This window comes from Bombus pyrosoma, linkage group LG10, assembly GCF_014825855.1.
Source record: "Bombus pyrosoma isolate SC7728 linkage group LG10, ASM1482585v1, whole genome shotgun sequence".
Lineage (NCBI taxonomy): Eukaryota > Metazoa > Arthropoda > Insecta > Hymenoptera > Apidae > Bombus > Bombus pyrosoma.
In genome coordinates this window covers 16,065,054-16,082,042 of record NC_057779.1, presented here as the reverse complement: position 1 = coordinate 16,082,042, position 16,989 = coordinate 16,065,054, and positions in this window count along the sequence as shown.

Below are 16,989 nucleotides of genomic sequence, written 5' to 3'. Positions count from 1 at the left end.
TTGTAATGTTGTTAACGTAAACGATATTGGATTTAGGAAAAATTTGGCAATCTACCTCATCCCCTTGTCAATCAAGCATGAGACGAGTCGATGAAACATTAACGATCCCTTTAAAAAGGACGATTAGCTATGCGTGTCTCCATTCAAAGGATTCTGATTTTTAATTTTAAGCATAAAATAGTAATTTATGTATTGAGATAAATTACATATACATTTCTAATGATATACCGTTTTTGATGAAAAAATCGAAATTGTCACAGTATATAATTCCATAAAATTCCATAATTCCATATATTAAGTGTTAATACTGTTAATGTATTACTAAGTGAAAATTAGTTACTAAATGTATTAATTTCATAATATTTAAATCGAAATGTACGGAAATCTCGTAAATTCAATAATTTAGTGCATGTACATGTCAGAAAAACTAAAATTTGATCTACAAATCTCTAAATTATTATATATAATTGCACAAAATAATGTCACAAAATTTTAATAAAAATAAAATGTAATTTTCCAACAATAGTATTATTATAGCGTATTACTGACAGTTAGTATTCTACAATAGAATAGTATAGTATAGTGTTCTACTTTCATTCTACAGTAATTAACTTGAAATTTATGTTATATAAATTTAGTAATTCTGTAATTTCTTTACATAATATTATCTATTGAATGAAAATAAATCTAAAATGCTGATAAACAGGGCAATGGATAAAAAATGTCAATGCCAACATTTTATAACTTAAAAAGTAATACATATGTATATATACGTATATATAGCATAGCTTTTGATCTTAGGAACCATACTTGTGCGTGCTATAGACTCAATGAATCATTGTTCTGACTCGAAATTACACCACAGAACATTTGTAATTGCGACGTTGGTAAATGATATCACGATGTCTGGCCGATCAAATCTTTTTATTCTAGATGTAGCCGACGAAATCGAGGAACGTGACAAAGAGGCTGGCGTTCCTGGAACGGTACCACGTACTACCAGGAAATTCATGATCTGCATACGAATCGAAATCGCGTAGTGTAGCGCCAGTATCCAAATTAGAAATTCGGTTTTTCTTCAAAGTAAAGTTGCTTTTAATTAGAGGTTCTCTTTTACAAACTTTACTCTTCTATTCACTTTCACATATCCCCTGATGAAAAACGATATATGCCGTAATATAACGTTTATTATATTTGATTATGCTGTTCGATGACGTTCCATACGCAATTTGCGCTGCTTTTCATAAAATAGAACAGGGTTATTGAATGGAATTGTATTTGGACCAATTTGAAATGCTTTTTGGATATGTCGTTGTTGGCATTTATAAACTGCAAGGGAACCACAAATTACATCTCGGAATTATCAATCATCAAGCCTAATCCGTGACTTACGTATTCCGTTTGATGATATTCCGTATGATATAAAGTGATATTAATTTGGTCTTATAGACTGCTAATTCCATAAAAAATAGTAAATAAATGTTGCTGTTAATTACTAATTCATTATTAATTTACATACTTTGATAAAACCCATACACTCGAACAGATCGAACAAAGTATGCGGATATATATTCATGAGCGATAGTATACATACATAATACATACATATAAGTAAGGATATAAAGTGTATAAATACGTTTCTTTTTCGTCGTTGTTTTCTACAAAAGAACTCTGATTTATTTGCATTCTTTTATCCTACAATAAGACCACATAGGCATATTTGGAAGAATTCTGTCAAACTTGCTAGACTGTTATGGAGTCAATGACTTTAACAAAGAAGCTAATAATTGATCGAAACCAAAAGTGAAGTACTAAAAAATGAGGTCATGTAATAGTGATGCTTAGATTTTCAATGCTAAGTTTGTCTAAGTGCTACTTGTTGATTTTCATATTAACATACTCGCTTAAATACTTGCGAGATCTCATGCCAAGTCACGGAAACTAAACACTTGTAAAAATTATCATAAATTGTCTTGTAAATTTACCACTGTGGTACATGATGTAACGTCATGTATGTTTACTCTTCATATTATTCGTATAGTGGACATATACTTCGTTAATTTTCAAGAAGGCGTAGTACGTCTGTGATAATTTTAAGCACAAATATTTAAAACTTTCCATGATATTTCTATTATTACCGCGAAATATTATTCCCTGTGAAGACAATAAAAATTAAGTGGTCACTGTTATATCGTAAATCGAAATGGCATGCACGATTCTCGTACGCAATTCCTCAAATTGTCGATGCTGAATGCTACACGACAAATGCAAATATTCTTGAATAATTACATGTGCATAGTATGTATTTTAATCGAAACATTTAAACAAAGAACTGGCGGAACAGTCGGCTTTAAACATCTGCGCATCTTTCAAACAGAATGTTCTATAACAATGACTAACGATGAGATATATTTATTTCAGGTACAGAAATAATGTATAGAATAATGATTTGGACTTGAAGAATAAGATTTCATTCGTCAGGTATATACGTTTTCTTAAGATGAAATTCTCGTATAGCAACAATAAAATGTAATTTTTTGTTTAAATTACTTCTTATTGTTTATTGACTTTTCAAACTGCCACGTTTAATAACTTTTTAAACTGGCATGCACGCTAACTAATCGATTCATCAATTTCGGACAGGGCTCGTTTACTTTGTTACAAATTTCTCCACGGATTGAAATTCGTACTTGATTATTTATTTACATTGTTTCTCGAACACTATTTTTTATATTTTATAAACTCTATTATTATAAACTAAATTATATTTTTTAAACTCAGTTTGTCTGCCGAAAAATTGTTTTCTTCTAAACGCTAGAATTCTCCAATTTTTCATGTCCTTTTTTCAAAAATGACTTCAATCTCAGCGTCGATTACAGAACTTTAAGAATATTCCTTAAGTTTTGCATTCTAATGACTGTGACAGATGCTATACTGCACGCCAATACACTCCAAGCCAATAATGGTTACATTGTCAAAAATTTCATTTCAAGACTATCTATTTACATTTCAAAATGGTCTAGTTTCATATAACCAGTAGTTAATCTAAAAACAATCCATAGAAATCATTTATTTTTATTGTTATTACACGAGAATCCACCCTTAATTGCTTCAATAACAATATTAAGTACATTAATTTAATATTGATTCTTCCTTCCAAAGCGATATTCTTTTATTTTATATTACCGGAAGGAAAAAGGTAGAGAATTATTGAAGAACTAAACAATTCATGTTCCGTTCGCCTCAGGCGTAGCTCATCAATGCACAGAGCTCTTGTACATACGAAACCTGTATTGAATTTGTCAATACTGATGACCTTCAGGACACTTATTTTTCCCAAAACTTGTTTCAAACGCACATACTTACGTTATACATACAAGATGTGTTCAAACAGTTCGGAATATTACATTATAAAACGCGATAAATGAAACTTCAGAATGTGGACTGTGGAGAGGGTATTATCTAATGTATAAACGACAGACCCACTAAATACCATCAACCATATTCTACGTTTAGTTGGATTATCGCTGTTCCAGTCCCGTGAATAATTATGAACTCAACCCCACTTTTCATGATATTAAAACGAAAATTGACAAAATTATACAGATATATTCAAAATTATATAAAATTATATTAATATATATATATATATAATTTCATATTATAATAGAAAACAGAACTCAAAATGCAACAAGCACAAATTTTCTTCTTATCAAGTTTGGAAAAAATTAAATTTTCTCTTAAAATTGTGTTTCTGACTGTGAAAAAATACAAACTCAATGTTAATCTTGTTACGTTTTCGTTCAATATTTAGCAGATCTTCCTTTATTTTTTATTACTTCTATTAATCAGTTAGGTACACTATACTCTAACTTATTTAAAGTGATTTTTATTCTATTCTTTTTTTGAGTTCAGCGATACCTTCTATAGGTGGCTTTTCCTGATTGTATACCTTTCTTGCTAGGATGTAATCAGGACTGAATACTGGTTATAGTAATAATTCTATCCCGAAATCTTGAAACCATCTTTTCGTGGTGGCGACTGTGTGAATAGGAGCATTGTCTTATTGAGAAGGTGTCTGTTTCGTCTTCTATTTCAGTTATGAGAGGCAATAATTCGCCATGGAACATCTCTTAATAACCCACAGCGTTCAATTTACCTTTTACAAATACAATTTCGTTTAAATATCCAGGCATGATTAGTGGATTCTGGGAAATATTGAAAAAATAATAAAGAAAATGTATTTGGACCTATAAATTATTCACGACATTGTATACCAGAATAATGTTTTGTATTTTCAAAGAACAAAAATCGTATACTAGATTCTAATTATATTTCAATATATAAAAATCTTTCGATTTATTATAATCATAGACCCAAACTCATGAAAAGCTGCCATTTTCACTATTTTTAACTCTCTATACCCCATAGCAACATTAGCTGATTTTAATGAAATTTTCAACATAAAAACGTCGTATATATAACTAATATAACTGACATAAATCTACTAAACCTGTATTTTGTATGTAGATATATAACTTGTACTTTGTGCTATAAATACATTTGTCCTCTATAACTTGTCCAGGATGTGATATGCTTAAATTAAAAATAGCTAAACCAGTGTGAACCTGTCGAATACCTATCATCTCTTCGTCAATTTCAATGCCCTTGAGATTTCATAGCCCTTGATAACAGTCAAGGCTATCATTCCAAGCAACCTTTTTCCTACACATATAACAGGTGCTCGATCTGAGTTTTCGAGTTTTACACAAAAGTATGTTTGGTATCATATCACAGTCAAAACTCGATAATTCCAAGCTCAATAACTCAAAAGCCCCTATTAAACTACAATTTTGCTTATTCCCTCCGCTCTGCTGCGAAAAACTTTAGAAGTCAAACTAAAGCTTACTTTAGCTCGAATTATTTGCCACACGTCTAAATACATAATTTTGGCTCTGTAAATCGAGTTTAGAATAGCCAGATCTCTACAGGTCGAAGTTTACCTCTATAAGTTAAACTATCGCTGCTGCCTCTGTAACTTGAAGCGTGCTATAGCTACGCTATGTAGCTCCTTTCTTCCAACTGTTCGATTATCTCAAATAACATATGACAGGAAACATAAGACGAAACAAGTCCTTACTTCCTTGCTCTTCGACTACGTGCATATTATGCAACTTTCCTTTCTTCTGATACAAGCTTATTTTTGAATACAAAAAGCGTACGATTGAAAATTTTAAAAATTATAAAATAGAAATTTCTTCCAAAAAGTTTATTTTAAAAGATATAGAAAATTATGTGAATATCGCCATCGAGAATTTAATTTCAGAAGAGAGCCAGATATTTTTTATTCAGTTAACACTGACTGCTACGCCGAAATCACATGTTTCGCTCAGAACGCCACGGGAGTATTTTTATTATTCAAACCATATAATGGCAAAATAATAATAAATTGATGATGTAAGATAACATTCTTCCCCAATGGATTGTTCATCTTATTGATGGTTACGGGTGACCACCGTGTCGCTTTGGTAATAGTTGATGGCGACATATTATAATAAGGCTTCGTTTATTTCAACGAACCATTCGCTTTCGTTATTTCGTTGTAAGCAAAACATCCAGAATATATTGTTGAAACGTATAGAAGATATTAGTAAACAGTATTTGCTCATTCTATATATAATAGTAAGGTACCTGCACACTTCTAACTGTGCGACACAAAATGCAGAAGAAAGAAGGGCAAGCGTACCTGGTACGAAAATTTTGCAGAGAGTGCTATAAAAAAAATGTTAAACAATTAGGATCAAAAATTGCTAAGAATCGGACCAAGAAGGTGACTACCTATTGTCCAAATTGTATTGATGAACCACATTTATGTTTAATTAAATACATTTATCTATTAATTTTTTATAAAAAGATCCGTCGGTCTGGGAGAGGAATGAAACATATAAAGCGGGATTGTAAATAATGCAAAAATAAAAAATTGTTAATTTTACGGTACAACGGGGCGCAAAATTAATATCGGAGTATAATAATTTATCAACAAAAGAGGAAGATAATAAACAATATGTTCTACGAATATGCAAGTAAATCAAGCTTGATCAAAGATATTTACTAATATGTAGTGTTAAGTTCTTCTTTCGTATTTATTTTTCGTTATCTATTAAATACCTATAACTTAAAGTTTAATAATATTTTTGTCGTAACTATATAAATAATTAAAATTTTAGTTAATAATGACGTACATAATTAAAAGGAAATAGCAAGTAATACAATTTTTGTAAATAGAAAATATCGTAGCTGTAAGAAAATAAAACTCTCGTAACTGCGTTAGTGGCTTAGACGTTGTCATATACTAATTTTATAAATAAAACACAAAGATTTTGTACAATACATATTTTTGACAATAATACATAAAGTCTAAAACGTACTTTTTTGTTGGAAAATATTCAGTAACTCTTTTCAAAAAACAGATCATATTTATGGCATGGGTTCCTGATGTCTAATCAATCTCAAATTTTGGACACATTATTTTCTTACCAGATATCATAATTTATCAGGGCAAGACCAAACAAAATTCGGAAAAAGCTTTGGTCCCTTATAACTAAGTACCATCCTAATGTATATCCATGGAAGCTAGTCGTTTTTCGTCAACCGAACACATAATTACTATCATCTCCCGCGTCTTTAACTTTTGCATGTATGTGGGTTGAATAAAATTGAATAAAATTCTAGGAGGAAACTTGAAATACTAATACTTTCTGAAAAGGTGAATGTAATTGTGCCTTCGTATGAAACTTCTATATGTTGAATTTTCCTTTATTACCCGGAGATTTTAACAAGTCGAAGCCTCTGTAACTCGAAGATTTCAGGTCTTCCTTTGAGATTCGAATTACCGAGATTCGGTTTTATTCATATTGGACCTTAGGAGCTGTCGCGACCGCGCTTCTGAAAGTCGCGAATGCTATAGTTATACTTGCAGGATGCCGAGGTATAGATAACTCAGAGGCACTCGAGCTCACGGTGCTACGTAGTACGTGGAAAGTGATAAACTACTAGAGATGTGAAAAGGGAAAAGTCTACTGATGGGCCTTCGTGAGGTCTTGAAAAAATTGCTCACGGGGCAACTTCGTCCTAGCTCGAGCTAAATGGGTCTTCGAGGCACTTGAACTTGGCTTCAGTGATGTACAGAATCAATTTTTTAAGCGACTGGACCAGTTTAGCCTGCCAGTGAAAACGGTTCCATATAAATGCATTGAATCAAATGTCTTTGGATTGGGTATGCTTGTCAGTGAATTTCCAACTTTAGGGTCTTCTAGAAAAACCTGGCCACGGAGTAAAGAGACTGATGGATCCTCTGGCAAGAGGACTGACAATGACAGCGAGTCAAAAAGCACATACTCCAAAACATTCATGAAATTGAGATCACCGAAGATCGATATACGTACAATATTTTCTCCATAATTGATCAAAAATCGGGACTCCTCGTTGATGAATTACATATCGTGTACAGGACTCGATTGTATGTAATGGATACAACATTTTGCCGAATTTAGAGAAAGACAGCGCGAGTGAAAGAGAAAGGATTCCGAGAGTCGACTGGATGAAAAGAAACACATCGGTTGGACGATGTTAATGCAACAACGGAACTTTCTTATTTTCTACCTTTATTGAATAAAAGTTTTACCAATGTAATCCTGGAGGTTTTTCTGATTAGAACAAGGACCAAACACGATATAATTTGAAACATATTTGCTTATTTAGTGATATTAACTTATTTTCTTTCGTCTATTATATATACGCGTAAATGTGATTTAAACTACATCATGTTTGGTCTCTTTTTAACCAGAAAAATCTCATAAATACGGTAGTAAAATTTTAATTTAAAAAAATTCTGAAATAAAAAGGTTTCATTATTGTCTCATAGATAATTAGTATTTTTTCATGGACGATTGAATTCGGATCAGATTACGCTACTTAGCCCCTTGGGGATGACAACCGATCAATTATGGGAAACATAGTGGCGATCAGTTGTAGAGAAAATATTGTATTATCTAATATGTACTAAAATATAGTATAATACAACATTTAAGATGATAATAATTAATATTATTTGACGTTAACAATAAGTAACGAGATAACAGACATATGCAGGTAAAATTCAGACAATACAACTCAGAATAAAAAAGGCGTTAACTCCAAATACAAGCATGGTATACTTATAATGACCATCAAAAGTCTCTACCTACACAAAATATCACATAATACTGCTTTATTATATCGTTGAAATAACGAAATTTAAAAAATTGCATAATAAATATCAGATTTCAAAGAGTTTTCGTTTAAATCATTTTAAGATCAATATATACATTAATTTAGATAATCATTTTCCTTTTATACTGTTTTATTTCTTATCTATTTTGCAGTCTATTATAACTTTCACTTTCCTTATTTCCTTAAATCAATTACGTTTTATTTTTCTTAAAGTGCGATATGCAGAAATGTAATTTTTGAACCATTAGTAATGCAAACTTGGCCGAAGTAACAGAGAACATACATCTTGCATTTGGTCAAGGATATATTACGTTGGAGATACTTCCTATTACTATTTGTCTTATATTACGGATACTTTGATTCAAAACATTTCGTAATAACATGATACGATGATATCTCGGATAATAATATTGACTAATGACCAATTTTAAATCTGATTATTCTAGGAATAACGATGAGAACCAGTTTATAGAATACATAACGAATTGATAAATTCAAATTCTGCAATTCAAGATTATGAGTGCAACATTGAAGATAATGGGACTATTAACGCAAAAGGAACTATTGCAACAACGAACGACAATTAAAGCCATGAAAAAGTACAAAAGTGGATAAATAACGTTTTTCTAACCTTAATATATCTAATAACATCTAATAAATAAAATACAGAATAGTGTAAATAATGAATTTATACATTCTAAAATTAAAAGATTTACATTTCTAAGAAGCGTTTTAAACATTATGAAATTATAAGAAAAATAGGTAAACAGAAGAAGAAAAAAAGAAGGGAAACAAACATTGTTTATAACAAATACAGAAAAGATGGCATGTCATAAATGTTTTATCATGTGAGATGTGACTACAATTGTATATTACGTCAAAAAAGCAATTGTGCAGAAAAAATCGGTCGACATTAAATTTCTAAACTTTCACAATAATGTTAAACGGTTTACTTTTTAAATACAATTTATATTTTTCAGAACTATTCTTTCAATGTACTTAATAGCTATCTTTATTATGATAATCTGTTTCTGTTTCATTGGAGCTAATTCCTTTTCTTCATTTTCTTAATACGTAAAACTTCAGTTCCCGCCATATATATATATTTCCGTATATCTATTTACATATATATGCGCATATTAAAAGTAAGAAATATAATTTCATATAACTTTCTATACGAAACGATAAAATAATATACAAAGCTTTTTTAAAACGCCAAGATAACCCACGAAAAAACTAATTTCTTTTCAATTCACTAATTACAAGGAAGATTCAAACTACCTACTAGCAGCCTATTAACTAAGCACGTTGTATGTACAGTGTACAGATGATTTAACAATTTTTTAAAATAAAATTAATTTTCAATTATATTAAACCATTTTTCATACACATAATATATACATTATTCTACAATTATTATTCAATCACAGTTATAATTACAGTTATTCTAAATGTACATAGTATATAAAATAGCTTTATTCAATAAAATTTGATATAAATTATTAAATACATATTCTTTGTGTCAGTTAACAATGTAAAAATATAAAATAAAAATAATAAAATACATACAATATATTTAGTTAATTTTTATATTTATTAATACTACTCTTCTACTTGTATTACATATTGTCTAATATCTGTGCTTATGTCATTCTGCATACACGCTTCGTTTTTACAAGCACAGTTTTCTACTTATCGTCCATGTTCGAAAGGTTTACAACAAACGGTTTGTCGTTTCAACCGCAAGATTGCGATAGCTGCAAAGCCAAGGCATTCGTCGATCCAGTAGAAAATATATAAAGTAGAGTCTTGGTTTTCTGATTCCCGTTTAACCAAAGTTCTTTTATGATCTATGTTATCCAAAGCTTTATTATAATTTTATTTTTTTCAAAATTTTAACACGAAGAGTACGAAAATGTAAACAATCAAATATTGTGAAAGCAGTTGATCAAACTTTCAATCGATTAAATAATTAATTAAACTTAAATATCAAGTTGTCAAAAAGGTTCTTTCGTTTTATAACAATATGGATCATTCATGTAATACAATTACAATATTAAATTATCAAAATGTTTTCTATGATCTTATTATGCAATTTCTGAACACTAATAGACCTTTCCGTATTATCTAAGTTTTCGATCACCCGAGGTACACCCGATCCATATTACCTCAAATAATCGACGTTCTATTGTACTACTATACATGGCGACAGAAACACGTTTACCGTGACTAAATGTATCGATGAATGTTATCGACATACTAAAAGTAACAAGAAAATAGGAGGGAAAGAATACGCCGAAAAACACGTGTAACGCTTATTGTTAATATTACGATTATGTAAAAATATAGCTGATGAAATCTTTACACGATTACGTAGAATTATATAGAAAGATTTAATGTACTTCGCGATTGAGACATCATATGATTCGGCGTACTGTTTATCGTTCGATAACCCACGATTCTAAAAGACATAAACTGCAACATCATTCATTTCGTAACTTTCTCAATGTTCAAAATTGAAATTAAACATATCAATGTTACGTGAATGCTTCGTCATTATATGCTTGTGTAGACATTCATGCATACATTAGAAAATCAGAACTAATAGAAAATATTCTTCATACGTACTAATTGCAAGTAAAGAATCTTACAGTGATTTTATCTTCGCCGAATGTAAGAAAATTAAAATTTAATAAACATTTGATTCAACTTAAAATATTTTAAGTACTTAATTCGCTATTGACATTGTGGAAATAAAAACATATTACATAGCTTTCTATGTTCATTCCTTTTAATCGACTAACACATATGAAAGCTTATTTCTTAAAAGCAAATGTGAAAGAGAAATATTAAATACTAACTCTCGAAGAAAGCTTCATTCCTGAAAAACACACTTTTCTATCAGTTTCGTGGAAAAAAAGTGTAATTTTACTTGTTTCCCAATTTGAATATCAGAAATAATTATGAGAAATAATACAAAGTATCCTAATTACAGAGAAGAACATAACGTAGCTATGTATAATAATATCTACCAATATATTCGCATCGTAGAACTATTCAAGAAACCGAACCCTAACCTTAACCCTAACCCTAATAGGAGCTTGTAACTTTTTACTAATTACAAGAAAATTCAATATAATAGTCAAAATAATATTGTACGAAGGAAAGCCAGTAAAATTAGTAATTCTGCATTATTCAACATAAGTAACATAAAATTTAAACGATTTTTTCGAAACGTCAAAAACCGGAATCCATTAAAATGGGGAGAAAAAGCAGGAACTGTCGAATGAACAAGCAGCTTCTCATCTCCCGAGTGTTTACAAACGTGGAACGAGTTAAAACAAAAGAGCAGAGAAAAGAAAGGGTATCTAACGAAGACACAAAAAAGCGATGAGGGAAAATCAATATTGGTGGATGGTGGACAGCCCTTTGTCACTTGCTCGACGAATACAGAGGACAAGCTAAACCAGGGTAAAGGCTCCTTATTATTTAGGAGGCTCCTTCTCATCTATTTCGAGCAACTGGCCCCTCGTTGAGCATCGATCGCATAGTCGGCTTTTTCCGTATAAAAGACATTAAAATACATATATAGAGAGTGGCTGATTGATACACGCCAATGAGAGAGCAGAAGCAGCAATGAAAGAAAGAAAGAAATAGGTAGAGAGAAGCAGCAAAGATGTTAGAGGAAAGGAGGAAAAGTGAGGAAAGAAACGAAGTCTACGTATATCTCTTGTGAACGAGGCGAGGAGTGACGGGACTGAAGGGTTGCAAGGTCAAGGTTAAGGCGAACCACTCTTTCCTTTCTCTGTCATTCTCCTTCTCTCGCCGTTTCTATTATCCTCTCGGTGTTCACGATATTTTCAGTGTCATATACTTACACGAGTCAGTGTCAAGGGTCACTGAACTTCTGATTCGTATCAGCTCTGTTACCGTCTTTGCGCGTGAATACTCTAACTTTCCTGCTGATCGTAAATAATATGAATGATAGCGCGTCAGTTTCCCTGTTTTTGTTGGAGGGATTACATTCTTCAAATTTAAGCGAACGTGAATATGTCAAATTCATTAAATTCAGCCAATATAGATATATAGCTGGAAATGAGAATATATTGTATATACAGAGACTCGCGAAAGTATTTTGACACTTACGAAGTATCTTTATGAATATATTACTCGATGATCGCTAATGATAATGATCAGAAGAAAAAGAACCTGATAAATAGGTACACTTCGTGATTTTTTTCTTAATGCCACTGTACGTATAATTAAAAGAAATATTTTAATACAAAGAAACTAAAAATGGAAAGAACCCGTTAGGTCAAAAAATGTAGTTAATGAAGTTTTATGGAAACCAAAAGTTTGACTCTTAAGACAAACAAAATCTTGATAATTTGAATATCATGACAAATTATTTACAAATACTTTTAGAATTGTAAAGAAATATACGTGGAAAAATACGTGTGTAACTCTAAAATCAAATAAACAGGTAATTTGCGTAACGCTAAATTGAAAGTAATTGACAATATAATGAATATGAAAACTGCTTCTTTATGTATGTTATCATATTATATCAGTAAAATGTTGAACTTTCGTGAAACACACGACTGTCGTCAATGGACGACATAAGATTTTCGTCGAATGTAATTTTAGATACGAGAATCGCTCATTGACCATTATGTTTTATGACTATTTTACTATACGAATAATTATAATTTCGCAAATGTTTCTGTTACACCTATCCATTTTTTTTTTTTACAAAATAAATATTTTTACTTGTATGTTAGATTCTGAGCGGTTACCGCGTTATCTGATAGAAAGAAGAGAAAAAAAAGACAGGTATCTATTGGTCAGGTTTAGATATGGAAATGAGAGTAAAGGAGAGGAAGCAGCGCTGAAGAAAGATGGAAGACAAGATGTGTGAAATTTATGAGAGAGGAAGAAACGATAGCGTAGCTATTAGGAAGATGCGGAAGTATCAAGGCATGTAAGGAATGAATATCAAGGATTTTCTGGATTATGTGAGCACAAGGCTAGAGGAAATGGAAATGATCGTGTGTGAAAAGGAGAAGAAGAAAGAAAGAGTCAGGGAGGGAGCGACTAGTAGTTATGGCAGTTGGAATAAGAGAAGGATAATTATATAGTAACTTAATGTTTAGTAGAGTAACCTAATATAATTGAACTTCGATAACTCAAACCTCTATAACTCTAAAACCTCTATAAGACTAAAATTTTGTTCATTCCCGTTGCAAAAACTCTAGAAGTAGAAATAAAACTTGTTTTAACTCGAATTATTTGCCATATATCCAGATGCATTATTTTACTTCTGTAACTTGAATTTAGAATAGTCAGATCTTTATAAGTCGAACTCCTATTGCCACTGCTTCTGCAACTCGAAATGTACTTATAGTTACGCTGTGTATCACAAGTAGAGATGGCGCGAACTGCTACTTGTTAATCACAAGTGACTGCATCGCGTTCATTTTCAATCATGATGATTTTTCAGAGTGATTTGTGATTTTTCGTGTTCGCCTCTGATTGGTGGAGAGCATAACTGTTCTTCTCAAGCATCACATAACCTATATATTTTATATTAACGATATATTTTTATATTAAAAATATTACGACTTTGAAATTAAGAGGAAGCATTAACATTTTACTTTTTAAGAAACTGCTATAAAATAAAGAACAAAAACTTGAAATACTTTTCGCTTTTAATATTGAATAAAGTAAATTTACGTTATATGAAGGAAACATAATTTCAAATTAACATTATATACAGATATTTTTATGCAAGCATTATTAAAGAATTTTATAAGAAATAATTCAATCAGGATCGAGAATTACGATCACAGTGAGCAAATTCAGTCAAGATAAAAGAATCACGATCACAGCCGTGAATGAAACTGAACGTGATCGTAATTCCGTGATCATTCTGATAAATCATTGCCAGTGATTTTGTACGCTACCTTTAGTCACAACATGTGAAAAACGAATCATTCGATATTGTCTCCTTTCTCTTAACTGTCATGATTGTCTCAAATGACACAAGCCGTATCTCTACTTCTTTGTCCTTCGATCATGTGCATATATATGCAAACTTTTTTCTTCACTCAAACGCGTAATTGCCATCATTTCTCACGCCTTTAACTTTTACATTTATGTACGTTGAGTAAAATGAGTTCTAAAATGAAGCTTAAAATGCCAACACTTTCTAAATAATATAATAATAATAATTGTGCCTTCGTACAAAGTTTCTATATAGCGAATTTTTGTTCGTTAAACTTCTTTTACTCGGAAATTGTGATGAGTCGAAACCTCTGTAACTCGAAGATTTTAGTTCTTCCCTTCAGATTAGTTACTGAACTTCGACTGTATAAGACAATTAGTTTGTAGAACTTTCCGATAGAATGTAGGTAAAGACGTAAATGAGGATATAACTGGAAGTCATGCGAAGCCGAAAGACATGGATAGAATAAATATAATAATATAATATATAATACGTGTGTTAGCTAGCGTATTTATGTATTTATGTGTGAAAGTTCATAGAAGCTTATATCTCAAAATGAGAAAATAGGATTCAAGATGAAATTATTGGCATGTATTTTATTGGTAATAGTGTTGTATTTTGCTTTGCCATTTTTTTGCGCTGCCAAGGAACAATTTGTCAAAATGCACCTGCATTTGAAGGGTTAAAACATCTTATAACTTCCATGTGTATAAATTCTTATATTGGTTTCAAATTTAACCGATGTAATCACGACAATCGTATTTTATTACAGTATTGATCAAATTTCGGAATTTATCTGACACGTACAATATACACATAAAAATATTTTACGATTGGTATTCAAATATTTTCGTGCAGCACCATACAATGTATAGTATACGTACGTTATGCAGTGTACGATTTGTTTGACGAGTCGTCAATGACGACTCGTTAATCGGTTAATTTACTCTATTGAAGAAAACAATATAGTGTTTGATCCTGCTGCGCTCTTTAGCTTCTTTTTATAACTCAAGCATGTTTTTCTGTTGTTAAAGAATTTTTTAGGTTTCACAAATGTTATTAACATTCATGCATTTTCGTTTCAATTTTATGTTAAAGAACTGTTCTTAAACATTGTACGACTTGCGCTTGTTGAAACAAGTGTGAAATCGGAATATGAAAATTCAAGGACTCCAGTAGTTACAACCAAGTTTTATTTAAAATTCTAATATCACTGGAACTTAACATTTAGACTGACCTTCTATTCAAAACTTCATTTTTTTTTCACATCACCCACATGCTTGTAAGAATTTCTGTAACTACTATCACAAATTTTTATATTTATTTTGTGTCATATAGAAGAAATATATTTGAAATACCGTTAGCTTATATTTAAAATAACTGTTTATTTGAATTTTTTATTTTATTTGTTCATTGCAATACAATACAACGCAATGCAATGCAATACGATGCAATATAATATATAATATATCGATAACTATCCATTGAATTATTTTGCATATACGAAATTTGTCAAGAATTTTATTTATAATGGTACATTTTATTGACTAAGAGAGTCAGAAATTTTACGGTTTTACGTAAGAATTTTTTATATAATCTTCATTTATTTACAAATTTTTGCGACTAATAATACGAAATTATTTATTATATACTTTCAAATAGTATATAATAGCAATTTATAGACATTTTGCTGATTAACTCATGTCTTTCTCATTTAATTACATTTTACAAGAGCACTTACAAAATACATATTACGAAAAGTCTTGTATAATTGCATAAGAATAACACTCTCCGCGTAAAACCAAAAATAGTATTTTATAGGCATTGCAGTTTGCAGTTTAATTAATAATAATAAAGTTTTTATTGCGTGAAGCTTTTAAATTTTACAGTCAGAAGATTCATGCCAATTAATAACTAAACATTCATTCTAGAAATCGTGCAAATAATTGATCAACATAAATATTTTAATATAAGTTGAAAATTCGTAATTACTTAAATACATATATTAGTTGTATAGTGTATAGTTTCCTTTCCATTCTATTTGCCAATGTGCGTGTATATTTCCTAATCTCAAGAAGTCCCTGAATAATAATTTAATGCTTTGTATTCTAATATTTTATAGATATTTCTTATCTATATCATCTAACACTTCTACCAAGAAAGCAACAGTTAGTTAGTAATTGTAAATTCTATCATTATGAATTACGCTATTCCATAAATAATACCATGTCGACATATGCATGTAACCTTGAAAATCCTAACATGTAAATACTTTATCGTATTCATTAATGAATAATATACTAACTACTTTTTTCTGAAACTATGTTTTCAAAGACTATTAACATTTTAATGACTTAGAGCATTTTACATCGAAATAAATCGAAATAAATAAAAGTCTATCGGTACTAACAATAAATAATTTCTAATTTAACTAGTTTAACTACGTTCAAATTGTAACATATTAAATGTTAAATGTGTTATGCAATGTTTTCGATATGTGCAACTGATGATTGTCACGATAAGATATAGATTTACCATCTATACTTTATTAGTTTCGTTTACGCTCTTCTTAATTGTTAACTGAAAATTTCACGGAATTGGCGTTTGATTGTATCGTGAAAATTCGAAATACATAAATAAGAAACGATATTTCTTATTGACACTTGCGATATAAACTCTTGTTTATTTCCAATCAATGTTTTCTTAATGATAAT